A 25,319-nucleotide genomic window follows, 5' to 3' on the forward strand; every position below is an offset into this window, starting at 1 on the left:
CTGACGGCCCTCCCCGCGCGCGAGCTGCCGCCGCCGCCTATGATGCCACCCGCCCCGTTGCTCATCTGCATAGCCCCGCCCCCGCCGCCAAGCTGCCTGGGAAACGGGCCGCTGGAAACAAAGGCACTGGCAGGGGGAGGGAGCGGCGGGGGCGTCTCTGCGCGCGCCGCACTGCGCAGGCGCGCTCGCGAGCTCGTGCGCGCGCCCTCCGGCTTTCCCAGCTTTTCTGGGCGACACGTGGCTCGGCTCGGCGCGGGGCGGTGGCTCCGGCGCGCGCGTGTTTCGGGCGTGGCGCGAGGACAGCGCCGCTTCCTCCGGGACCTTTGCAGGTGCGAGGACGCTGCGCTGGTGGCCTTTCAGGAGATGTTAGACAGTGTCTTCCCTCAGGTGCCCTTACCACGCTTTTGCGTCCGGGATACGCGAGCACTGTTCTCTTTTATTTTTCCTCATTCTCCGGGGTTGCTGGTGGTTTAAAGCAAGGGCAACACTGAATTCAGTAAAGCTTACCTCTGAATAAATAAGTATAAAATGCAGCACTTAAGCTGGCACTGGCTTTCCCCCCTTTAACTTATTTTTTCTGGGGATTGCAAAGCCAGCTGTCTTGGCCCTCATTTTGTCCGCTGAGAACCGAGTGCCTCCCTGGAGGGGGCTGCCCAGGGCCGGCCGTTCTCTCTGTTGCTCTTTCCTGAAATGGCCGTGGATATTTGCAAGCACAGTATCCTTTCAGTACCAGCACTTGTGCATTTTCAGTTACACAGGCCTGGAGATGGAAGCCCTGGGTGAGCAATGGGCAGATACCGGCTGCTACCGACACAACTGAAGGTATCAGAGCAAGCAGGCAAGGTTTTTCCCCATGGCGGTAAATCTGACTGCTGTCAAAGAACAAGATTTTTGATGTAACCAAAGGCATGAGTGATTTGTAGCTGTGAAAGGCAATATTACATTAGGATTCTGCCTTTCTACCTCTTGCAAGATGTGTAAGGCGACAGAGTAATTGAATCATGTAGCACACCAAAAGTTTCAACAAAATGAAACTGCTGCTTTGATTGTTTATTGGGAAGATTGAGGGGGTTGCATTGTAAAGAATTGTTGGTGGCACTTGCAGGGACTAAGAACACAGAGATTGCTAGAACTTGGGAAAAATGCCCAGGGATTCATTTCAGAGGTACTGTGGCACAATATCGTTGGTGGCACTGGCCAAGAAATGAACCAGCCACTTTCCTGTGGCTGGAGGAGGAATTTAAAAAGGTAGTTTTGTAACAACTTGGCATTTATTCTTTACATATGGAGCAGATAGAAACATGCATTGCACATCTGGAAGCAACATTGGAAGCAAGTTTCCCTGTGTAAACTAGGTTTGTTCCTGGACTTCTCCTCATGGGCGCATATACAATCCTGTATGCACTTATGTGGAGTAATACCTCCTTGCCATTGTAGCCACCAAAGTTTATACCATAATAAGTTTGTTCTCTGGATGACTCAGTTCTAGTATTAGGAGAAAGAAAGAAAAATCTCGTGTCTAGGTGGTTCTAGAAACTTGTTATTTATTTTTATAGTGAACAATTGTTGATGCTCTCTGGGCAGTTCACAACAAATTAAAATGCAAGAGTCAAATAGTTAAAACGGCAGTATACAACGGGAGTGGCCAAAGCAAGGCTCGCAGGCGGCATGTGGCCCTTGAGTTTCTTCTGCGGCTCACTGCTTACTGCCCACGGGCTCCTACTTGCTGATGTCAAACATCTGACATCTACCATATGTGGCTCTTCTGCTGAGCACATCTGGCCATCCCTGGTATAAAAGAAAAGTAAGGACTGAAGTAAGGCCTAGCAGCAGGCAAAAGACTGAGAATACAATGCTAGATTTGAACCAGGCTGAGTTACAATTCCTGGGGAAAGTCCTGCAATTGTCCTGTTTCATTCATGGCCTTTTAGAAAGAGTCAAGATGATGTTTGGACTCCAGATGGACTCACCCATTTGTTGCCATCCTGTCTTTCCCCCTTTTTCTTGCCACAAAAGTTCCATTAAGGGGAGAAAAATAAAGGTGGCTCAGTGCCTTTTGATCAGCAGCATTAGGAAATTCCTTCTGTCCACTTTCTAAACACAATGCATAATTCTACTACTTTCTGTTCTCTTTTCCCTTGTTTGTTGTCTTTGTAAAGCCCTGAATATTGTAACTAGGCTCTGGACTGGCTTTGGTTCCCTTTCCTGCAACTTTTCCACCTCTACAGCATTCTTTCTGAAGTGCCACAACTAGAACTGTACAAAATATCCCAAGTGTAGTTTCACCTAAAATTGTGCGAAAGCATTGCTTTGCTCTGCTTCTGCCTGTTCTCGGGGCAAAACAACTGTTTGCTATGCTGCAGGAAATTGCAATCGAATTGGCGTCCAAGTTAGAAAGAAGCCAGTTACTGTCATGCTCTGCACATGACCCACCCACCACTCCTAATTTAATGTCCCCATTAGCGGAAGGGCTCTATTTATATTGCTCAGGAAAAACAAAGCCGGCCTTTCCCACAGAGGTTGTTCCTCTGACTGATGGTTGCTGGAGGAAATTGGAATATGCTGCATTTTATTTTTAGGATTCACATGGGAAAAGAGTTTTTTAATGTTTCATTTTCAAATCCAGGGAACAAGTGGTATTTGTCTCAGGGCTGTGATCATGAAAACACTGTGCATTTATCGTTAAGCCAGCTTTTTCCTCCCTTGGCCTACACCCTGTTTGTTGTAGCATCTTGCCTGGGGAAGATACCTAGAGGTCTCAGAAGCTTGCACATTTTTAATTGTCCTCATAAAGGTATTGTGCAAATACAGACTGTGGAAGTTTGTTATGGAAGAGGCCTAGAAGGCCACTGGATTCAACCCCCCCCCACCCCAACCCACTCAGTGCAGGACTTAGATCTCCCAACCAGATTCCAACCAGGCCTGACCCTGCTTAGCTTCCAAGAGAAAATGTTTGCTTGCTACCAGAGATTTGGTTGCTCTGCAGGGGTTTTTCTGTCAGGATAAATGGAGGTGATGGCGGGCACAGGGTGAGAAGAACCATGAGCCTGCCTTGATGTCTGGATGGGAATAATAGGACAGATGTCATGAAGGAAACAAACTTTTAAAATTTACTGCATTTGTCTGAATTGATCAAAAATAATTCCACTGGACGCAGCTTGTTTTGTGTCTCCAGTCACTCATGCAGTTTACTTGGAGGCCTTGCACAAGTCACCATTTCGCAGCTTAATCTGCCTCAGAAGGTCATTGCATGATGGAATGTCTAGAAGAAAAATCCACATCTAATGTTCTAAGGGCCATGTAATTTATTAAAAATTAAATCCCAGCACAGTATTTTGAAAACATTACCTCAGTCAAAGCAATGCTAGAATAAGGTTGCCAGCTGACCCATAAAAGAGCATAAGTGGATGGCCTCAGTCTTGAGATGTAGGAGGGCGACTCTACATGACCCGATGGTTGGCAAGTATTACAAGATACTGCAAAGTAGGTTCCAGCAAAGAGCTGAGCCTCGGTACACGGAAGATACTTCAGGCTGACACTGCTTTACTCCCACTTCTGGTATGAGCTGACTCAACCGTCTCATGTGGTTGCTGAGAAGCATGAGGGTAAGTTGGAACTCTTTGGGACCACAAATGCCTTGGGATCAAGTAGGACTGCCCAGTGCCACCTTCCAGGACTGGCTGCAGGTTGGAGTAGATTGACCCTTTAGGGCAGGGACAAGGATCAGGGGAGCCGATGGCCACCCTCCCAGTCCTTTGCAAGCTGGCTGACATGCGGGGGGGGGGGTGGCCTTGCTTCTGGAATTGGGGGCTGTGATCCTGCCCCCAGTGCCACCTTGTCCCTGCTGAACGGGGGGGAGGGTGACTCCCCACTGCTTGGCTCCAAAGCATGAACTTGTGTACTCAGAATATGTAGGTATACAGCAGTACAAGCACACTCCTTGGCGACAGCGGCTGGCTTCGTACAAGACTGCATGCTGTTGTTGAAACGTGAGTCTGAACCCAGCGGAGAGAGCTACTTGCAGTAAACAACCCGCAATCAATAATCCCACAGCAAGCCGCGGGAGTGCTTCGTGGCTTGTCCGTGGTTAGTGCAGATGGACTGCTCCTGCCTGAACACTGGCCTTGCCTTTCCTGGGGGTGTGGCTCCGGGGCCTGCATTTGAAACCAACATCACTGCTTGCCTGGGCGGATTGAGGCGTGTGGGTGGTGCAGAAGGCGAGATGCAGCCAGCTGTGGCTGGAAAGCGGCGAAGAGGGATGGCAATCCGTGGGAGTTCTTCCCGTCCCTTCCCGACTTTTCCAAAGAGCAGAGCAGAGGCAAAGAGGTGCTGCTAAGGGCAGGCTGAGCGCTTGGATCCTCTCCGGCTGCAGCGTTTGAAACCAGCACACCACACTGGCCAACTACCTCGAGGAGGTGGACGAAGCAGCGCGTGTACAAGAGCCCAGCCTGGGGTGTTTTTGGAGTGCATCTCTTTCTCCTCCCCCATCATCATTTCCAAGAGCCACTGCTGATGGCCCCTCCTGGCGTTCCCCCAAGAGTTGCAGTAACAGGAAGGGCAGCAGGCCGTGAGAACAGATCCTGTGAAGCAGCTCCCTGCAGCGGCAAGGGCCAGCTGCTTCCCCTGCCACCCTCTTTTCCCCAAGCCCCGTTCAGCACGGAAATCAGAGACAATATACCAGACTTGAGCCAAATGCTGGCAGTCCAAGAAGACACAAACAAATGCATGCGCCATGCACCCTTGCTTTGCACTCATGCATCCATGCGCTCAGTGCACTTTGATGCAACCAAGTTTCCTACTCGGCATGCATGGCCACCCGACTGTTTGTGTGTGGAGTTCATGAAACTTGGCACACCAGTTTTCCATGCACAGGTCTTAGCGGGCTGCAACCTGGAAATCGGAACCCGCTGATCTGTGTTCTGCTGCTCCGGGCACCTTGATGCCACTTAGGTTCAGCCTCAAAATGGCGATTGTGAAATGAATGAAACTGGCACTGGAGGCGTCAGGTTATACACATGACTCTAGGTGACCCCCAGTCAAGAGCGGCGCCTCGAACATGATGCTGCCATGGGGAATTTTCAGTTTTCAGTTGCAGGTGTTCATCCTGACAGTTCCTGTAGCGGCAACACACAAGGTGATCCAGGCAGCTGTGCAGATCTATTTATTCATTTTCTTTTTATGCCATAGAAACATAGAAATATAGAAACCGCGCGAGTCAGAAGGGGCCTCCTGGGCCATCTAGTCTGACCAAGCTCCGAGGAACTGGGAGTTCCAGTGGGTGGGGGTGGGGGTGGCAGAGGACACCGCTAATCAGTGCCACCCTCTCAGCCCCAGCTCCTCTGTATCACTGCTGGACGAAACATACTGGCTTCTGGGTCAGTGAAAAGCATAACTAGAAATATGGCAGCCTTTACATTAGCAAACCCTGAGGTTAATTTCAGTTGCTACACTATCTTTAAAAAAATTAAAGCCAAATTGTGTAGCATTCCCTAGTGGCTGCAAGGAAAGGAGTCCTCAAAATGCAGAGGTGTCCAGGTGGGGAAAATACGCTTCCTCAGAATGGGAAGTGTTCCTTCATTCTGCAAGGCACCTCCTCTCGCCACTTGGTTCTCCGAGCCTTGGAAAGACCTGGATTCTTCCGAGGTTAGCCAGGAGTGTGCCTGGGCAGCAAGAGCATCTAATACCAGCTGAGTACTCGCTCCTGGTACCCCACGGTCACCGAAGTACTAGCTTTGCTGCAAATCGGAGGTGTGGGCTTGTGTTGTGGAACCCCAAATAAGGCAACAGCGTGGCCAAGCAAGAAGCCGCACGAGCTTCAGCGACCCTGTTCGATCAGGGCCTGTTGCTCTTTTCCCCGAACTGTTTGTGCATCAGCTCCAGGACTGAGTGGGAGGAAACAGTAACTCCAAGCGTGTGCCAGGAGATGGCAGCATAAGCTTTTGCTGCAGCAATTCTGCTGCTGTCTATGAGGTTTTGCAGCAGTTGCATGGCGTGGATGTTCTTGTGAGGAGGAGATAAATAATTGAGAGATTCTTGTCCCTTCTTGCCACTGAAGAACTTCGTCAGGAAGATGGTCCCCTACCAGCTCACTAGCCAGCCCCATGAATACGAGACCCCACCCCCCCGCTCGAGGGCCCCTTCGCAGATGCACCCCTTGGTGCTTTGAGAGCATCGGGGAAGACTGCCTTGCTGGTCGTCTCTTCTAGCAGAGCCCACCCCTGTGGCGGCCAAGATGCCAGACGGAGCCAAGCAGTATCCCCCTCTTCTGGAGTCACACTCACATCTGCAGAGGAGAATGACTGCCTCTAGTGCCCCCCCTCCCCCCCGAGGACAGTGGCTGGGCAGCAGTGGTGGCTGAAGGGGCTCTGAGCAGAGGAGCTTTCCGAGGCATCAGCTCCAGTGAGCTCTTGCTAGTGCCACGCAGAAGGTGGCAATGGGGAGTCACTTCTGGATATTTCCTGCCCTGAAAGTCCTAGGATGGAGCCATGAGTTAGTGAAAATGAAAGCAAGAAATGGCTTGCTCTCCCAGAAGCTGAGACTCCCAGGCTGGAGGGCACTGGACCAGCTGCTGGGAAACCAAAGGACCAGTGTGTAGAGCACGGCCACCAGTGGTACAGTTAGATCCAAGCCAAGCAGGACTCTTGGTGGCTGACATGCACAGAGGCAGAGAGAAAGTCCGATGCTGCACCAGCCACACAGTTGGAGCAGGAGAAGCATGAACCAAGGCAAACTGGAAACCATAAGCAAGAACTGGAACAGCTGAACATCATGGCATTTATTGTGAACAAGCTGAAGTGGAACAGAATTGGACATTTTCAGTCAAACACTGAAATGACAAATGACAAACACAGAAGTGAGAGTGGCTCTTACACTGAGGCGAGATGTAGCAGCTGCAATGCAAGTGAAGCATGTCAGTCAGAATTCTTGGAAAAGCTATCAGCATAATATAATTCAAACCTATGCTCCAACGATAGAGGCTGAATAAGAAATTGAAATTGTTAATATAGGCATTCAAGAGGAAATTGATATCACACCAAAATAAGATATGCTAATTGTAGGTGACTGGAATGCAAGGATAGGAAACAAAGCAGAGCCAAATATTGCGGGAGACTTTGGCCTGGGGATTAAAAATGAAGCCGGGAATGACTCAGAGACTTCTTTGAAGTCAACCATCTGTTTGTTGCAAATATATACTTCAGCCACTGTGACTTGTATGCATCAACATCTCCAGATGGCCAGTACAGAAATCAAATAGACCAGAAGTGAGAGGTGGAGAAGCTGCATGCTCACTGCCAAAGCAAGGCTTGAAGTGGATTGTGGTAGTGACCATGAAATATTAGTAACAAAAATCAGACTGAAGCTGGAAAAGGTCACGAACAGGAGTATACTCCCAAAACATGACTTAAGTAACATTACTAAGGAATTTGAACTCCATGTGAAAAAGAAGTTTGCATTACTGAACTCAATTGACCATGACCCAGAAGAGATACCACAAAACCAGAGACATTATTAGGAAAGGATGAAGGAAGACAATTCTTGTAGCAAAAGGAAAGAAAAAGCCTAGATGAATGATGGGAGAAAGACACAATTGCTAAGAACAGATAAGAAGGTAAAACAAAAGATGACAGAAATAGTCCGAATCCTGAATGCGGTTTTTCAGCAATTGTCACACAGAGGCAAAAAGTAGCATTACAATGGTCAGTGCAAAAATACAGAACAACAAAAGATCCAAAAGATCTATCAGAGATCCAAACCTAGTTTAGGAATGCTGGAAGACCAACAGGGGGTGACACAATAGGACTGGAATAAAAGAAAGAGAAAAGGAATCCCATGAAGAAGAACCTGCAGTATCAGAACGTGAAGGGAAAGCGCCTCTGACCTCAATTGCAAGCAGTGCAACACCCTGACAGCTGGACACCAGCAGACCCACTCCAAGCCGCGCACTGAAACGGTCCCGATCCTGACAAGAGCATTCCAGCAAATATGGGGAAAAGGCTCCACTGATTTGAAATGTTCACTGCACATTCCAGTCCCCAAGAGAGGAGACGCCACGCAGTGCAGCACCCTTGGGACCGTGGCACTGATCCCCTGGCAAGCAAAGCAGTGCCCAGAGAACTTCACCTACATGGAGTGAGAGATGCCTGAGAGTAAAGCTGGTCCCTAGAGAGGCAGGGGCACGGGGGTTGCATGTGCTGGCTGCGAGAAGAATAATTTCAGAAGATCTTTGCCCTGCACATGGACACACCGTCACTGTGCTGAAGCTTTTGTTTGTGTGCATGGAGCAAACTGACCTCAGGCAGCGAGGTTTTGTGGGGCAGAGTGGTGACGGGCCAGCCCGACCATCAGGCAGAGTGAAGCGGAGGCTCGGCATGTTGGAGGCTGGATCTGGGGGCCACACGGCCTCCCCTGTCGTCCTTGAGCCACCTTCTGTGCCCAGTGTCCAGTGCTGGAGAAAGGTTCAGCGGAAGCCTGGCCAGCCAAGGTCAGTGGGTGAATGTTTTGGAGGGGGCAAGCTCCACCCTCTTTGCCTGAAGCAGCAAAGTCCTGGGCCGCCTCCCAACATCACAGCCGCGTTTCTGTGCGGAAGAACCACTGCTCCAAAGGGCAATGACTGCACTCGTGAATTTCGGCAGGAAAAGACCGCGGGGAAGACACGCTTCCCTCTCCACTCCCCCTTCCACCTTCTGCCTTGGACACTGCATCACCCCCAACATCTCAACTTGAGCAGCGACCAGAGAGCCTGCTCAATATTTCATGGCCCTTCTCCTAGCGGCCTTTGCATGTCGCATCCCCTTTCTCTGTCTCTCAGTGTTTCTTGCCTCGCCTTCGCAGGAGGAAAGCCAGAGAAGGAAGGAGGGCGTACGTTTAGCAAGGATAGGCGGGGTGGGGGGGCAGTGGGGGGAGCGCTCTCTGAGCCCCAGCAACATCCTTTGCTCTCCCGTCTGCTGAGATACTATTATTCATCCTCATCCTCATCTTGCCTTTTTCTTCATGCAAGGACCTTCCATGTAAGGGCAGTTTACATGGTCCTCATCTCCACTTCCCCCTCACAGCAAGCCCGTGAGGTTGGTCAGGCTAAGAATCGGGACGAGCCTCAGCCCCCAGTGCGCTGGATGGTGGAGCAGGGCAAACCCCAGCGCTGAGCCCCAGTCCAGTGCTCCAGCCGCCCTCGTTTCTGCACTGCTGTCAAAAGCAGCCCCAGAACGTGTTGCTCCCCACGCAAGTCGTCTCGTCAGCGCTCCTGTCTGCTGGTCCTGCTCTGGCAGTTTCTTTTTACTGCATGTGTAACACATTTCGTGACTTTGATCCGTAATTGCCTGCTTGGTTTAGCTCTGTTGTGTAGGACACAGCCAAATGCACACCCATAGATCTGAAAACAGGGAGCTGTATATATTTATTTAAGGCATTTCTATCCCATCCGATACAAAAGTCTCAGGATGGCTGAGGCCTATATAAATATGTATAAACTATGTATATATATGTACATAGTTTCTTCAGAAGCCACTGATATTATACATTCCCCCACAATTAAAAAAATAACATTCTGGCATGAAGGAAATACTGGCCGCACAGGTCGACATCATCTGTTCTTTCAGCCTTTTCAGCGGGTGAGCAAATGGTTGCATTGGAAGCTCTGGCACCCCAAAGTCCAGTGGTTACCTCAGTACCTGCCCCTGCTAAATCCCAGATTTGGCCCTGAGTGCTCTGTCTCCAGGACTCGGCTGGCAGCAAAGGGGGCCCTTCCAGGGCGAGGGAAATTGCTTCTGCTCTTCAGATTCGCTGGCCTTGGCCCGGAGGAGCAAGATCGGTGAGTGGCAAGTGGTGGCCGTGTTGGGGAAGAGGAAGAATAGCAGCTGGTATTCACCGAAGAAAAGTGACCATAGGGGGTGCCTTGCCCAAGGCTGCCCCGATTGTCTTCCTCCGGGCACCTTCTTACTTTCCCACTGAGCCACATGCAAGAGACTCAGCTGTTCTGGCTTTCTCCAGCAGATGGGGGCTCTGCGTCCGTTTCTACGCAGGTCTTTGCTGGTTGGGGAAAGTTACATATCCTCCTGCAACATTAGTCGTTTTCCCCTTTTGAGCTTGCTTCACACGGTTTGTGTCAGGCTTGTTTGTTTTGTGTGGCATAAAACAGAAGATTAGACACAGCTCTTTACGAGTGGAGGTTTCACCTTTGCATTACACTCTGGAAAAGATGTACAAAGGATGCAAACTTTGAGTGGGGGTTGCTTTTTGCTCTCTTGGAAAAGCAGCAGGAGCTGAAACACATTTTTGAATATGGTGGTGGGTGGACCAGTAAGGGTGTGGGCCTGTATGGGGTCCGACTGTTGGGCCGTATCTCCAACATTGTTTACATGGATTGGTAGAGGCCCAAGATACGGTGTGGCCAGAGGCAAAGGGCAAGATGGTGCATTTCTCGCTTGTGCACAAGGCTGTCTGAGCTGGCCGTGCGATCCTTGCTCAGGACTGGTGGCAGGACAAGCGCCTCCATGGAAGACCAGTTGTGGCAGTCCAGGGCATAAGCCTCTGCCCTCCAGCCTCACTTTGCAAGGTCTCAGACGACTGAGCCAGAGGGCTTTCGCAGGTCTGTCACTGAACTGCGATCCATCCTCTTCGTGTAACAGAAACCTACAAATACTGCGTGTGTTTGCACATGCATCTGTGTGTAACCAGAGCAAGATAGCCAGGTTCTAAATGAAGCTTCTTAAGGGTACAATCCTATAGAAGTTTAGATAGAAAACAGCGTTTGACTCCTAGATGGCCTCAGCAGAAGTCAGAAACGCAGCTTTGACTCGGACGCTGACTTCGGGGCACGTTCCCGCCACTCTTGCCGCTTGCAGTGCCCCTGATTCCAGCGTGGGAGCCCTTGTGGAACATTCCTTTCTATTGGCATGGAACGGGGAGGTGGTTCTCCTTCCTCCTTGCTCGCCATTCAGCTGTTCAGGCCCAGTCCACTTTAAGGTGGCAAAGCTCGAGGAACCAGACTTCGGGCTGGATGTCAGGAAGTACTTCCTGATGGTTAGGACCCCTAGGATATGGGATGGGCTTCCACGGGAGGTGGTTGAGGCCCCATCGGTGAGGGGTTCAAGGAAAAGATCGGACAGCCATGAGTTTGGGATTACATGAGTGGAACCAGCTGGAGCTGGGGGTCAGACTAGATGTCCTGGGAGGTCCCTTCTGACTCTTTTTTGTTCTATGTTTGTTAGGCAGAGTGGACATGCTCCTGGTGAAGTCCGACCCATGGGCTTTACTGCACTTACTGCAGGAATCAGCCAAGCACTTGCAGCCAGAAGCCTGGGTGACCTTCACACGTGACTCCCCATGGCATCACTTCACCTTGCCGTGCTTTGCCTGGAAAGGTAAGTGCCCATCCACCTTCTGGGTCAACCCCCCACGTCTTGCACCAGCCTTGTCACAAAACTGGGCTGATCATGACGTTCTCCTAAACAGCAGTTTCCCCCAGCCTCCAAGGCGTGGGGATGGGGACCCATTCAGTTGGCTAAACAAATGCAGAAGAATCATTTTGCCCGTATGTGGAAAACCACTGTGCGCATGACTTGGCGTGGTGTCATGTTCCGTAAATACCGTGTGACTTCTGCGAACCTGTAATGTATCTGCTGATGCCCGGAGCCTGGTGCCGTGACTGGGCTGGAGCGTGCCTTGGTGGTGGCTGCTGAGTGACGTTCTGGAGGAGGAGAGGGGCCACTGCTTGCAGTGTTCCTTGGAGGGGCTGGATCAGGTCAGTTTAATGTTTGGTGGCTGGCAGTTTTAACTAAGCAGAAAATCGCCGCTGGGAAAAGAGAGTTGGTGGTCAGTCTGTGAAGGAGGAGGTCACTTCTTTGGTGGGTGGACTAGGAGAAAGCTGAGGATAAAGGGGAGCCCTGTGAGATATTCACACTCAGCTGGGGAAGATCGGAAGTAGGGAGGAGATGGTTGTGTTGTGCCCAAAGAGCTTGCTGGAGGAAAGGCACACAAGCAGAGAGTAACATTCAGACAAGCGATACCAGCTGCCAGAAAGTACACAGCCAGAGAAGCCAGTGCCCAAGAGCTGGTCCTGGCTGGGAGTGTATTTGGCTGGAATGGAGGCGTAGAGAATTTGGCCCGAGGTAAAAGAAGTCATTAAGAGGCCTGTGCCCCCCGGAGTGTTTCTTGAGCCCTTGGCAGGTGTCAGCTGGCATTCATTTGACAACCCCGGAGTGCACACTGGTATTCCCTTACGTGCAAAGTTGCCTTTTCATAAATTAACTTGTTTAATAGTGCATCTTGTAGTTTCATGGTGACACTTATACAGAAGCTGCCAGGAGCTTCTGAGGTGTTTTAGCAACCACAGAAAGGCCATCTTGTGGGAATTCCTGCATGCCAGTGATGGAAGGTTCCTTCGGCCCTGGACTGGGTGCCTTTGCCAAGCTTAAGAAGCCCTCCTGCAGGGCTGCCCAGTGAAGGAAGCATTTCCCATAGGGGGCTGGCAGTGCTGGAGGGAGATTCCTCCCACTGCATTATTCCTGTCACAGTTCCAAGTGGCCGAGGAAAGGGGCGGCCTTTTAGGACTGCTTAACAATATCGCAGGACGCCAGCTCTGCAGAGTAGTCTCAGGTGCCCTCTTCTAAGTGCAAGAGCTCCTCCGTTCCTTCAGCTGCTCCTTCAAAACAGTCAGAGATGCTGCTGCTTCGCGCTGGAGTCGAGCCATCTAACCCAGTATTGCCAACCCGGACCAGCAGCTGCTCTCCAGGGCTTCTCCAGCCCTACCTGCCTGTGCCAGGTATTGAACCTGCAACGTTCTGCATGCACAGCAGGTTTTCTAAGAGTCCGCAAAATGGATTATGGATGATGTTACTTGTTATCTAGGATGTCCCAGGCACTGTCCACTGTAATCAACTCTTTTCAAAGCGGTGTGTGCAGCTGATTCCCATATTCCAGAGTCTGGACACTGGGGAAGTGTGTTCCCAAATGAGAAGTGCTTCCTTGCGAGGAGACCAGCATGGCTACGGCTCTTGCGTGCCTGTTGCTAGATAAACAGGCCCTCTGGCAAAGCCTCTTTTCATTTCTTCTTGCTGTAAAAAAGACACAGCAAACCCAGAAGGGAGCAGAACGACACACAAAGCACAGATGAGAAGCCCAGGAAAGAATTTCGGTGAAGGACATAGGACTAACTTGCCCTTTTGCCCCAGCTGTGTGTGAAAATGTTCCGGGGCTGGCCGGCAGACCAAGGAAGTGCACCTGGGAAAGAGGGAGGCCTGTTCCTTTAACTGAACCAGCTGGAGAAAATTCCAGGCTCTGGGAATGCAGCACTCACTCAGTGAGGCGAGGGAGCTGGGAGCAAGGTCTAAGTGCTTTGTGGCTGCCGGATGGTGATGAGATGTGATGGCTGCAGCGAGGCATGCAGGTGGAGAAGGCACTCGGCGGCTGGTGGGGCGGGCGTGGGGGTGGGGAAGGCAAGGAGGCTGCAGCGGCATCCGCAGCTGCAAGGCACACGCCGGGCGCCGGCTCCCTTCCCTTCCCTTCCCTTCCCTTCCCTCCGGCTACAGCCAAGCGCCACTTTGCTACCAGTTCTTCCCTGGCTGGACCGGGCTGCTGTGTGACATTGGCGGATCATGCCACCAAGTGCACCAGAAGTGGCAGCTTGGGACAGATTCCCCATCAGCCGCTGGGAAAGACTATGCTGGATGCTTATCTAGGGGTGAGGGCTTGGTTGTGGGGACCCTGGACGTGACTCGGCTCAGATCTGGCCCACTCCCATTGTTCTCTGAAGCAGCCCAGCAAACGGGGGGGGGGGCATTGGCACACTTCCGCCCCAAACAAAATGCCCGGACATGCAACTGCTGGTCTTCTTTTCTCGGGCTGAGCACCAGCCCTCACCTCGCTGGCCTGGCCTGCTTCCCCAGCAGAGAGAGCACACAGCTCTCCTCCCCATGATGAGGCCCTGAGATGGTGGGGAGAGAAGGGGGGCTGGTGCTCCCCTCCCAGGGGCTGCTGAGCGATGTGCGCTCCCTCGAGCAGTTCAGGAGAGCAGAAGCGAAGCAGGCACTGCGGGAGTGACAGGCAGGGCCTTTTATGGACCTCGGCAGGAGCCCTTATCTGTCCCCACCTCAGAAGAAAGTGGCAGCCCCCTCGGCTCTCTCCGGCTGCTGCCAGATAGGACCGAAGGGCCACCCTGTCCCAGGACACCCCTCTCTGCTCCCGATGGCAGCGTGCTCAACAGAGGGAGGGACGCAGCTTCTCTGTTGCGTCTCAGGTGGCATTCAATGCAGATAAGTGCAAGGTCTTGCACTTGGGGCATAGGAATAGGTGTCATAAGGGCAGGTTGGGGACAAGTGGCTGGAGAGCAGCGCTTGTGAAAGGGACCTCGGGGTGCTGGTCGACTGCAGGTTGAACATGAGCCAGCCGTGCGATGCGGTGCTCAAGAGGGCGAATGCCACCCTTGGTTGCATAGCCAGAAGTGTGGCTTCTAGATCAAGAGAAGTATTACTACCACTCTATATGACTCTGGTGCGCCCGCAACTGGAGTATTGTGCTCAGTTTTGGGCCCCTCATTACAGAAAGGATACAGCCAGGTTGGAGTCAGTGCAGTGTAGGGCCACAAGGATGGTGGCCGGATTGCAAGGAAAGCTATGTGAGGCGAGACTGAGGGAACTGGGTCTGTTCAGCCTAGAGATGAGGAGACTCAGAGGGGACCTGTTGGCAACATATAGGCACGTGAGGGAGTGTCGCATGGCGGTGGGTCATGACCTTTTCCCCCCTGCGATGGAGGGGGAAATGCATTCCAATGGAGCAAAGCTCAGGGAACCAAGGTTCAATTTAGATGCCAGGAAGTACTTCCTGACAGTCAGGACCCCGAGGGTGTGGAATGGGCTTCCACAGGAGGTCGTTGAGCCCCCTTGGTGAGGGTGTTCAAAGACAGGCTGGACATGCACATGGTGGGCATGTTGTGAGTGGAGCCGGCTGGAGCCGGGGGTCAGACTAGATGGCCCGGGAGGCCCCTTCTGACTTGCTTTGAGTCTATGCTAAATTCAGAGGCTGCTTAAAACAGGCTTGGTCATCTTTCTGAGGGGACGGGGAATCCCTGGGGCATCAGTATCACAGGATGGTGCAGGGAAGACGGGACTGTGTAGATCACCTGGCACCAGAGTTCAAGTCCCCATGGAGCCAACTGGGTGACTTTGGGCCAGTCATAGACTCTCAGCGCAACCTACCTCACAGGGCTGTTGTTGTGGGGATAAGAGTGAGAACAGGAGGAGGAGAATGGTGTGAGCCAGTTTGAGTTCTTTAAAAAAGAAAAAAGGTTGGAGATAAAACTAATAAAGAAATAAAGTGCTTGCCTCTGTTTATGATCCTCTTATTGAAAGAACTGATCTATGGGCTGCTGGTGTGGGCAGAGTTTAGGCTTCTGATAATTCTGTGCCTAGGGATTGTTCCTTTGTTTTTGAGAATCAGAAATGAATAGAACTCGCCAATCGAATTCACAAAATCTACTTCCAATTGCTTCAAGCAGTGTGATTTTGGGGCCAGTTGGAAGGGTGGTTTTGATACTGCTGTTTGTTCAACAAATTGTTGCCAATTTCCTGCAAACCAGCTTGAGATCCATCGGGAGATCCAAGTCTACTTTCTTACCACTCTTGGCCTAAACTATAGATTGATCCCATACCTTCCAATATGTGTGTTGTGAAAATATATGCATGCACCTCGACAAATAGTTTGCAGCTTAATCGTGGCCACAGCATCCTTCCTGGGATTGCTCCTGAGCCCCGACGTTTGGTGCAAAGAACACACACAGACCAAGCTGCACTCGCTCTTGAAAGCAGCAGTGCCTGTTGACTCTCATCAGCTCTGCGGGTCGGCCCAGCAGGGCAACGCAGGGCACCTCGCACTTCCTGCACTTTTAATGCGGTTGGGAATTGCTTTCAATAAGACATGGGCCCGGCCATGTTCCTTTCACAACCAGTTAACAAGAGCGGAGGAGAGAGCGAGAGGCGGGAGGAGGATGCGAAGCGAGGAAGAGATGGGGCATGGGAAGGGACAGGAGCCACCACGGGGGGGGGGGGGGGGGGGCGGCCAGCCGGCAGGCGTTCTGCTCTGGCTGAGCCTCCCCAGCAGTCCTGCCACCATCTTTCCGCAGATTCACTTGCCCACACCCAACCACGCCAGGTGCTGGGCTGAGCCCCTTCCTAGGAAAGCAGTGTCGCTTATGCCTTTAGGACACACACACACACACACACACACACACACACACACACACAGAACTGCTTTTGCGTGTTAGCCCTCGAGTGGTGAGATTGTTCCCAGGCTCCTACAATGAAATATTTAGAGTAATTTAGAGCGATTTCATGTCCCAAGTAGAAATGCATGATGAATATTTCACAAGTCACATAGCTCTACAGATCCTGACAGATGATGCAAAGGCTTCTCCGAACACAATCTGAACATTTACCAGACTAACCTTTACCCACAGCCAGCACATAAGAACATAAGAAGAGTCGTAATGGATCAGACCCAGACTTCCTCCAGCCCTCGATTCTGCTCCCATGCAGGCCAAAGGGATGTCTGTGGGTCTGCGGGAAGCCCAGAAGCTGGGAATGAATGCAACAACACACGCACCCCCACTGCCCATGCTCCCCTGCACACTGCCTCTGGCACTGGGGGCAGCATGTGACCATCAGAATTAGTAGCTGTTGATAGCTTTTTCTAATCATTTTCAAAAGCCACCCAAATTGGTGGCTGCCATTACATCCCGAGACAGCGAATTCCATACTTTGGGCATGTGTGGTGTGAAGAAGGCACTCCTTTCCTCTGTCCAGGATCCCCCACCAATCAGCTTCATGGGATAACCCCTCTGGGGTCTACTACCATGTGAGAGGGAGAAAACAGTCTCCCCATTCCCTTGCTCCTCACCTGGCACAGTTTTGTCAGGTACCCTCTCGCTTACCTATTCTTTCAGCTAAACAGTCCTGCATGTTGTGACCTCTTAGGCAAGTTGCTGCAGCTGCACGATCATTTTGGTTGCCCCTTTCCACACTTTTGTCCAGCTGCCCCCTCCCGTTTCCTAGCTCTTCTCTGTGAGTGCCTGAAGTGCCTCCACACCTGCACTGCTGGCTCACCTGTGCTCCACCTCCTGTTGCTTCTCCCTCTTTGAAGCTTCCTGCCTGATGTTTTAATGAAATGCCCTCCTCTCCTTTGTAGCTTAAAGCAATGACTTCATGTGCAAATATATGTGCTCTAACCAAGCAATGAATACATCTCACTAACTCATTTGATGCATTCACTTGTTAAAGATGATGCTCATATATACGAGATTACCCCTTTTTGAAACCCTATTCTATACTTGATGGCTCCTTTTAATTAGCTTGTGTCGTTCCTGCAAGATAGCTAAGCTTGGAATAATATGTCCCTGAGCATCCTTCGGCTGAGATGCTGAGCATGCTGCTGCATGAGGAGGTGCTGGAAAGCTTTCTTGCATGGCCCATCCGAGCGTGAGGTAGAGCGAGGCAGTTGCTCCGGGGGCTGGAAAGCAGGGAGCCACAGGGGATGGCTGAGCTGCAGGCCAGGGCCGTGTGCGCCACCTGAACCAGCCTGCCAGCCTCAGCTGTGGGAGAAAGAGAGCATTGCCCGTCTGGCGCTGCCCGTCCCTTTGGCACGTGGAAGTGGAGGGGGGCACTGCTGGGGCCTTTGCTTAACCCGCGGGGTTCAGACCTGGAGAAAAATCTGCGCATCGCCTAGTAAGGAACAGCTCAGCTCAGCCCCGCGAGTTCCCCGGGCAGGCTCCCTCCCTCGAGACCTGGCTGCCGCGTTTTCCTCCTGTCTCTCGGGGCTTACTATTTAAGGCAAATCCCGCTCCAGTCTCTCAGCCCGACCCTGCCCTCTTTTTTAAAATAGCCTGCTTGGAATAAACAGCCTGGGACAGCAGCCTATAAATCAGGTATTCCAGACCTTGTTCCACCAAAGGGCAAGGAACAGGGATGGGTGTTTGAGGGCCTCCTTGCTGAGTGTGCCTGTGTGCCGGCGCTCGCCTCTGTGCCTCCACAGAAGGGTCTAATCCCCATTTCAAGTTCTCTTGGCTACTGGCCACTTCCCTGTTTCCCTCCCAGATGCTGCTTTTTGTCCTAAAACTTACTTTCCTTTCTTCTTCTTCTGTGCTTCCTCCCACAAGCGCCTGTCTTTCCCTCAGGCTCACCACCCTGACATCCCGGGCCAGCCTTTCCCCTTCCATTCCCAGCAACAAGTTGGCCCCTCGTGGTGCTATTTTCGCTCCCAGCAAGCTGATTTCACCCCGGAGCCCCTGCCTCTGCAAGAGGCCCCATGATAGTCCTCTGCGTTCCGGCCGGCTCACGCTCAGGCCCTGCTCCCCACCCCAGCCACCCATCGCCAGTTCCCCTTAATCACTCTGCTTATTCTGTCCGTTTGTTCGTCCGAGTGCGATCGACAGAGCGTCCCCTCTAGACAATGCCTTATTTCACTCTCCTCTCCCCCAATTTGCTAATCCTTCGTTTGCCACATGACTGAGGTGAGGCCTTTGCAGTCCAAAGGGATAGAGACCGGTGTCCATCATGGATCGGATCGCATCTCTTCAAGGTAATCATGTACTTTGTGGAAGCTGATGCAGAAGAGAGGTTGCTTAGCCAGCAACTGTGTGCACCCCTGTTCTGGACAGACAGACAGACAGACAGACAGAGGACTGGTGGAAAAGGTGTTGGGCACGTGCGTAGAGAACACCCGAGGAGGATGAAGGATGCAGGCTCTTGTGACAAAGGAAGAAGACTGTGGAAGCTGCATGGAGCTCAAAGATGGCGCCCGGCTATAACAGCTGGAGCTGTTCCTAGCTGAATCCTGCATGACTTTAAAGGCTGCTGATGGCACCAGGAAAACCTGCAAGGGTGAACCGATGTGAAGAGCGGAGGCTATAAAGTTTAAGGCAAGCGCAGGGAGTGGCTGTGGAGTTTATGCAGTGCCTGGGTGGGGTTTCATTCCAAACAGAAGCCGTGACTCATGCCCACTTCCTACCTATTCCGTGTGGTCACTGGCATCCTTGGGAATGGACTGGGAGTGGAGGTGAGCTCAGCCTACGGAGCTATGCTGGTGGCAGGGTCCCTGAAGGGGCTCCCATTATGCCCAGGGAAGGGAATCCACTGCGGCCTCTTTTCCCTGCCTCTGTGTGAGCTGTGTGGTTTGCCCACGCACCCTCCAGGCATACGGATCGTCACATCATCCAAACCCAGCAGGATGTGGCTTCCCAGCCACCCCGTAACCTTGCAGGGAGCCCTGGATGCCGCTGCGGAAGCCCCCCTTGCCGTTCGCCTCACCCCAACCCAGCTCCATAAGGGTAATCAGGCCGAGTGCCTGGGGCAGAGCCGGCACACGTGGGGCAGAGAAAGGGATCGTCGTGACTGCATTTCATGAGAGATTGTGTGCACCTGGGCAGCATTTGCAACCTGCTCCTCTGCTTGGAAAGCCGGGACACGGCATGAGCGGTGGTGCAGTGGAACAGGAGCCAGCAGGAGTGCGGGGCCTGCTTTTCGCGTCAGCAGGGATGCCGAAGTCATTGGCCGCCCTCCTGGGTGCCCCCGTGCCCACCGAGCATAGCAGCAAGCATTCCAGCAGTTGAGGGACACGGTCGGGTTCTCTGGTATCCATGTATTGTTTCTCATCATGATACGAAGTAATTGCCATTGAGACCCATTCGTTTTACAAAGGACCTGCTCTTGCTGGAGAGGAAAATTCTGGGAACTGGTTTGTTGCAACGGCACGACACAGTTGCCTGCAGTTTTGGACTCTCCTTACAGGCAGGACTAAGGGAGTGTCAAGATGAGCAGCCACAAGTCAGCAGCCTTCCTTTTTTCCAGGACCGGCGGGAGGGTGCTGAACTGAGACAAATCCTCCACAGTGCAAGCCAGAAGGGGGTCTGCAGCAGCCCCAAAGGGCAGATCTGGAGCCCGTCAGCTCCACGCCATCACCTCAAAGTGCTATGTGACGAAGTGGAGCTCGCTTTATCAGAAGGCAGCTGCTAATGGCCTGACTTTCTGGGCAGGAAGGAATTTGGCGTAGAGGTTCCATGACCAAGCAGCTCCACAGGCCATTTATAGGACAACCAGCTTCTTCCGTGCCCCTGTTGCTGGAGTTTTCTTGTCCTGGCTGAAACAAGGTCCAGCTATCAAGAGGATCTTGGTAGTTGTTAAGTTTACTCATAAGTTTACTCATGCAAGAAGGCTCTGTACGCCAGATGGGCAGTTTCCCTCTTCTGTAAGGCTCCTGTGGGCCTTATCAACAATTCAGCAATCTGAACTGGAGGTGCATGAAGAAGATGCCAGAGCAACAGAGATACAGGCTGGGTCCAGACAATAGAACTATTGCTCAAGGGTTGAACGTGGGTTGTTGTTGCTGAAGCTTGGCATGTTCTTCATTCTAAACTCAATCAGGAGCTTCCCATGAAAAACCCATGGTTTGTTGTTGAGTTGTCAGTGGTGCCTTGTTCACTACGCCTTGTTATCTTCCTGGGATGCAGACAACACAATAACCCGCAGTTCAACAGCAGTTCACACTCAAATATGGGTTGCCACATTCTCTGAACCAAAGCATTGATTCTCTGTCCCGAAGTTCACCTCCTGCTATTAAGCATCAGATGCAGCATTGACTGAATATTCAGTAGGAACAGCGGAATGGCATTACCAATGGAATGTTCGAGCAGGAAACTGTAGGACGTTTTCCAGGCTACAAGAGTGTTAGAACACACAAAGCCAAGTTGCAATAAATGATAAGCTTTGAAACCCCAAGAAGGACACAAATTGGCAGTAGAGCAACCCAGTTTCGGAATCTGCAAGCAACATCTATCCATCCAGATCCTGTCCTTGGCAAGATTCTATAAGCAAGAGATTCTCCGTGTTGCTTACATGTCACATACGTGGTGGAGCTTGATCCACGGATAAGGTTGCTTTCACATACGTTGCTAAGAATGCTTCACTGACAACTCAGCTCAATAAATGTCAACTCAGAAATTCTTCCCACTGAATTACATGGGCCTTATTCCTGGGCCAATGAGTATAGGCTGCAAGTGCATCTCCACATACCTTGGAATAAGCCTAAATAAAATAGTAGAACCTACTTTTGAATAAAGACGTACAGGGTTGCATTATAAGGCTGCGTTCCAAGCACTCTTAGGAGTAAATTCCACTGAATACACGGGACTTGCTTCTGAAAAGGCATGCATTCAGTGTGCTGTAAGCATCTTGGCAGTGCTTTTTATTTTGCTTTAGTTTTTAAATGAAATTAATTCCACTATTTATTATTTATTGACACCTAATTATTCCAAGCCACTTTGAGTGGGTGAGTAGATTGGCAGGGCTCCCGTTGTTGAATAAAAGGCTGCCCACTTCCCCCAAATCCAGGTGGTTCAGTTCCCTGGTCTGGAGTAACTCAGCGGAAGATGGGACCTTGTGTGGGCCTTGCATCCCAACAGGTGCATCTCAAGAGATGCAGTTGTTTCTGCCCCCATCCAACCAGCCACGGTTGTGTGTCCGTGTCCCCCGTTGCCACCCAGCCACTGCTTTGCACTAGCTGCTGGTTGGCCAAGCTGAGTTTCTTCTAAGAGGGAGAGCAAAACCCCCACAAGCCGGATTTTTTCCCACGGCTGCACCAGATCATGCAGACTACCCAGGAACGTTGAGGCCATCCGGGGTTCTGCCCCGCTTTCCCCAAGCTCCACCTCCCCAATCACCAATCACTTGGTACTTCCCTAGCTTTTGCCTGACCCCCCCCCCCCCCCCACAAAGGCTCTCCAAAGGCTTATTTAATGACAGGAAGAGCTTCAAGCTGAAATATGCTAGCATTTTGGTTTTGTTTTCAGGCCAGCCTCCACTGGAATGTGGCTCCCCAGAGCTGCTCTGAAGCTGAATTTGGTCCTCCAGTTGAAAGTGATCCAACCAGCCAGGTTCCAGCCAATTTAGTTTTTACATTGATATAATAGAAGTGAAAAAAATGTAAACATTTCGTGTGTGAAAGTGCAGCACACAACAGACGCAGCCCTCTGTTCATCACTCAGTAATGTGGGTGCATTTTCCAATCAAATATGTTCCCATTGAGTAACTGGCCACTGCCCTGACCTCAGGACAGCAGGAAGGAACCCCCTTACAAGAAATGTGCCCCCCCAAACAAAATTTTCATTACAAACAAGGTGCAGTCAGAAATCATATTTTCTGAGGGAAGTATCAGGCCTTTTCCAGTTGAGAAAACTTTTAAGGGAGATGTGAAAGGGGAAAAGGAACAACTCTTCTGCACAGACGCTCTTGACCGAGTTTCCCGTGAGAAAAGCAACACTTCCTGACGGGAAAAATCTAGAGGGAATTCTCCTCTCCTTAGAACTGTTGGTGAGAAGATTTCCTCGCTTCCCACCCCAAGCCAGTCCTTGAAATTTAGTCCTGTCCTCCTCCTCAAATCCAAGCGCTGCTGGAGAGATTAGGGGAAGCTCTTCACAGCCTGCCGTAGGTGAGCAAGCTGCAAGATGTCACTGCTGATCAGGCGGCTGAGAGGAGCCAGGCAGCTCCATCTGCGGAGGCTCAACGCACCACTGGGATGGGCGGGGGGCTGAGGAATGGAGCTGCAGATGCTGCTACTGCGGCTTCTGCCTGGTTTATTTTTAACTCTTTAGCGGGGCAACCCTACAGACACTTTCTTTGGGAGTCAATCCCTCTCTAATCGGTAGGATTTCCTTCTCAGCAGATATGTGCTGTAGGAAAGTTTTAAGAAACCTTACGTGAAGTCTCTGCCGCAGTCCCAACACGCCTCGGGACCCAAGGCCTGCTGGCTCCCATGGCAAGGGCTGCAGGTCCACCTAAACGAATGCTGCTGTCTCAGGCTTCAGGAATCGCCCGAAGGATCATAAAAGCAGATTTGTGTGAGGCACGAGGGTATCCAAGATAAGCACCATTCCCCCTGGCTGAAAAATGGCCTCCCCGGAAGCCAGGCGGGAGGGCTGTGGGCGAGTTCGCGTCCTCAGCGAGGCAGTTCTGGGAAGGGAACTCCCAGGGAAAGGAATCCGCAACCCGAGGGTGCATGCAGTGCTGTTTCCTTGCACTGGGAATCCCATTCAGTGTGCCTTGTTCTGCCTTTTCTGGCTAAAAAAAGAAGCTCTGGTCATGTGCAGAATACCCTGCTCCTGCTCTTGGGGGAGGGGGAGAGGGAGAGATCAACACACACACACACACACACACACACACACACACACACACACACACACAAACACTAGCAATGCATTCTTCCCATATGAGGAGACTGAAAAAGCAGGTTCCGGTTACAGTATAAAAATGGATCCAGAACGGTGTCAGAACAATCTAAAATAATGAACTATTTTAAAAGCAAAGACAGTGCTAGCACAAATAAAGAACCGTCCGTTGGAGAGAAGGACGCGTGGCTCCTCCGAAGCAGGCGAGGTGCTCCAAGACAGCACCTCCCCCCCCCCACTGCTGCCTCCCTCAGCAGGACCTGGGGGCGGGGGGGGGTTGCTGGGACGCGCTTATGCAGGGATGCCATTGTCCGGTGCACCGTCAAGCGACCACACTCATTCTGAAGCGATTTCTGTTCACTGCTGTAGATATGCTGAACTATAATTCGTGAGTGAGCAACAGCTTTCTCCCATTTATTATGTACTTGAATATGCTTTGCCTAAGTTGATGTGCCAAGTCACTGTGCTTAAATACATTTGCAGGGACTTGACTTGTGGGTGCTGATCTGTACTGATCAGCTGCTAACCCCTTTCTGGAAGAAAAAAATCTATTCCCCCATGATACATAAAAATGAGATGCTCGTACCTTTTCAGACATGTCGCAGTTAAAATTTTCAGTTATTTGTTTTCTGTGAAACTGGGTGAAACCCATTTCTTTTTGCTGTTCAAAAATAGGGTTGGATCCAGATTTAAGCTGGATCCAGTGAGCTTGTGAAAGTGAGCATCCCACCTGTCTTTCCCATGGGAGCCCCCCCAGGCCCTGGAAAATGATGATGATGATGATGATCCTGGATCAAACCCACTTTTTTTTAAAGAGCTGCCTGGTGGGTCTTTTCTTTCGGCGATCAGGACCAGTGCGTCCATGGAGGCATTTCCAGGAAGGCTGTGGGACGTGGGGGCCATTGGGGCATCACTTCAAGGCAGCATCATGTGTTTGTTGGAAACGTTTCTGCAACGCCAGATTTAAGCAGATCAGGTCTCAAGGCTGCGTGCAAGCCATAAAGATAACAATTTACTTAAATCCAAATTCCCCGGAACAGTAACGTCAACAGCCACACTGGACATGTCAGGATAGGCTGAGAGTTGTGCAGACTAGCCGGGCCAGTGAAATCTTAACCTGACACTGACTGGCTCATTGGATACTTGACTCTTAGCCTCACCTACTTCGCAGGGTTGTTCTGAGGATAAGATCAAGAGGAGGAGATGAATTATATAAACTTTCTTGAGTTCTTTGCAGGAAGAACAGTGGGCTATAAGCATAATACACAAATAGGGAAATGGAACAAAGGCCCCACTTGCGCTTGCAGCGGTGAGGACCCTGGCCGTGGTGGTGCTGACAAGAACTTGCTCCATAGAGGCGACTCTCTGCGCGGAGCCTCTGACCTGCCACTTCAGGGCTATACTTCAACCTGTCACTACTTCTGTAAAGTAACTCTGAGCCAAGAACATGTGCCCATTTTTAGGGGCATGGGAATGTTTAGTGGGTGCATAGAATTCAATGTTTATTTTCTCTAAAAGTAGGATGCAACATAGCAAACTGTTTCCTTATAAAATATCTTTTGATAAAGTATTCTCGGCTTGCTTGGAAGTAGGAGAGTTCTTCCTCATGTGCCCAGCCTAGAGCTTGCTTCTCCAGCGGCTGGTGCATCTCCAGTTCATTTTGCATATGGGAGAGACGCCTCTGCAGGACTGAGTCATTCTGCACAGGCTTACTTGGGATCTTCGTTTAGAGCAGACAGGGGCAAGATTTTATATTTTAATTTATATTATAATTATTTTAATTTATTGATGTGAGCCGCCCCGAGGCTTCGGCGAATGGGGCGGCATAAAAATGTTTTAATAAATAAATAAAATAAATATTGTGCTGCTCGTCCGCTTAACCGAGCTCCCGCTTTCCATCTCTTGCAGTCTGCAGTTCTTGGGGTGCCAACTCTTTTTCTTTCCCCTGCTGCCTCGTTTGACTTACTACCCATCCTGAAGAAGAGTTTGGAGAAACCTAGAAGTTTCTTCACCATGTTGCGATATTAAAAATAGTTCTAATAAAGAGATGTCTTACTGTGAATGGCGGGGGGGTTACTATTTTGTGGTGAGAGTAGAAGAATAAGGACCCAGGAAA

General features: G+C 51.1%; 1 protein-coding gene across 1 annotated transcript in view; it reads left to right on the forward strand.

The window, feature by feature from the left end:
* Positions 1-11,723: 11,723 nt before the first annotated feature.
* The window catches only part of RBPMS2 (RNA binding protein, mRNA processing factor 2), a 76,119-nt gene continuing 62,523 nt past the window's right edge, over positions 11,724-25,319 (forward strand). The window contains exon 1 of the mRNA XM_044450629.1: positions 11,724-11,740. The gene's annotated coding sequence lies outside the window, so the exon portion shown is untranslated. The remainder of the gene's footprint in view (positions 11,741-25,319) is intronic.

This window comes from Varanus komodoensis, unplaced genomic scaffold (genome assembly GCF_004798865.1).
Source record: "Varanus komodoensis strain SLA01 unplaced genomic scaffold, ASM479886v1 scaffold67, whole genome shotgun sequence".
NCBI lineage: Eukaryota > Metazoa > Chordata > Lepidosauria > Squamata > Varanidae > Varanus > Varanus komodoensis.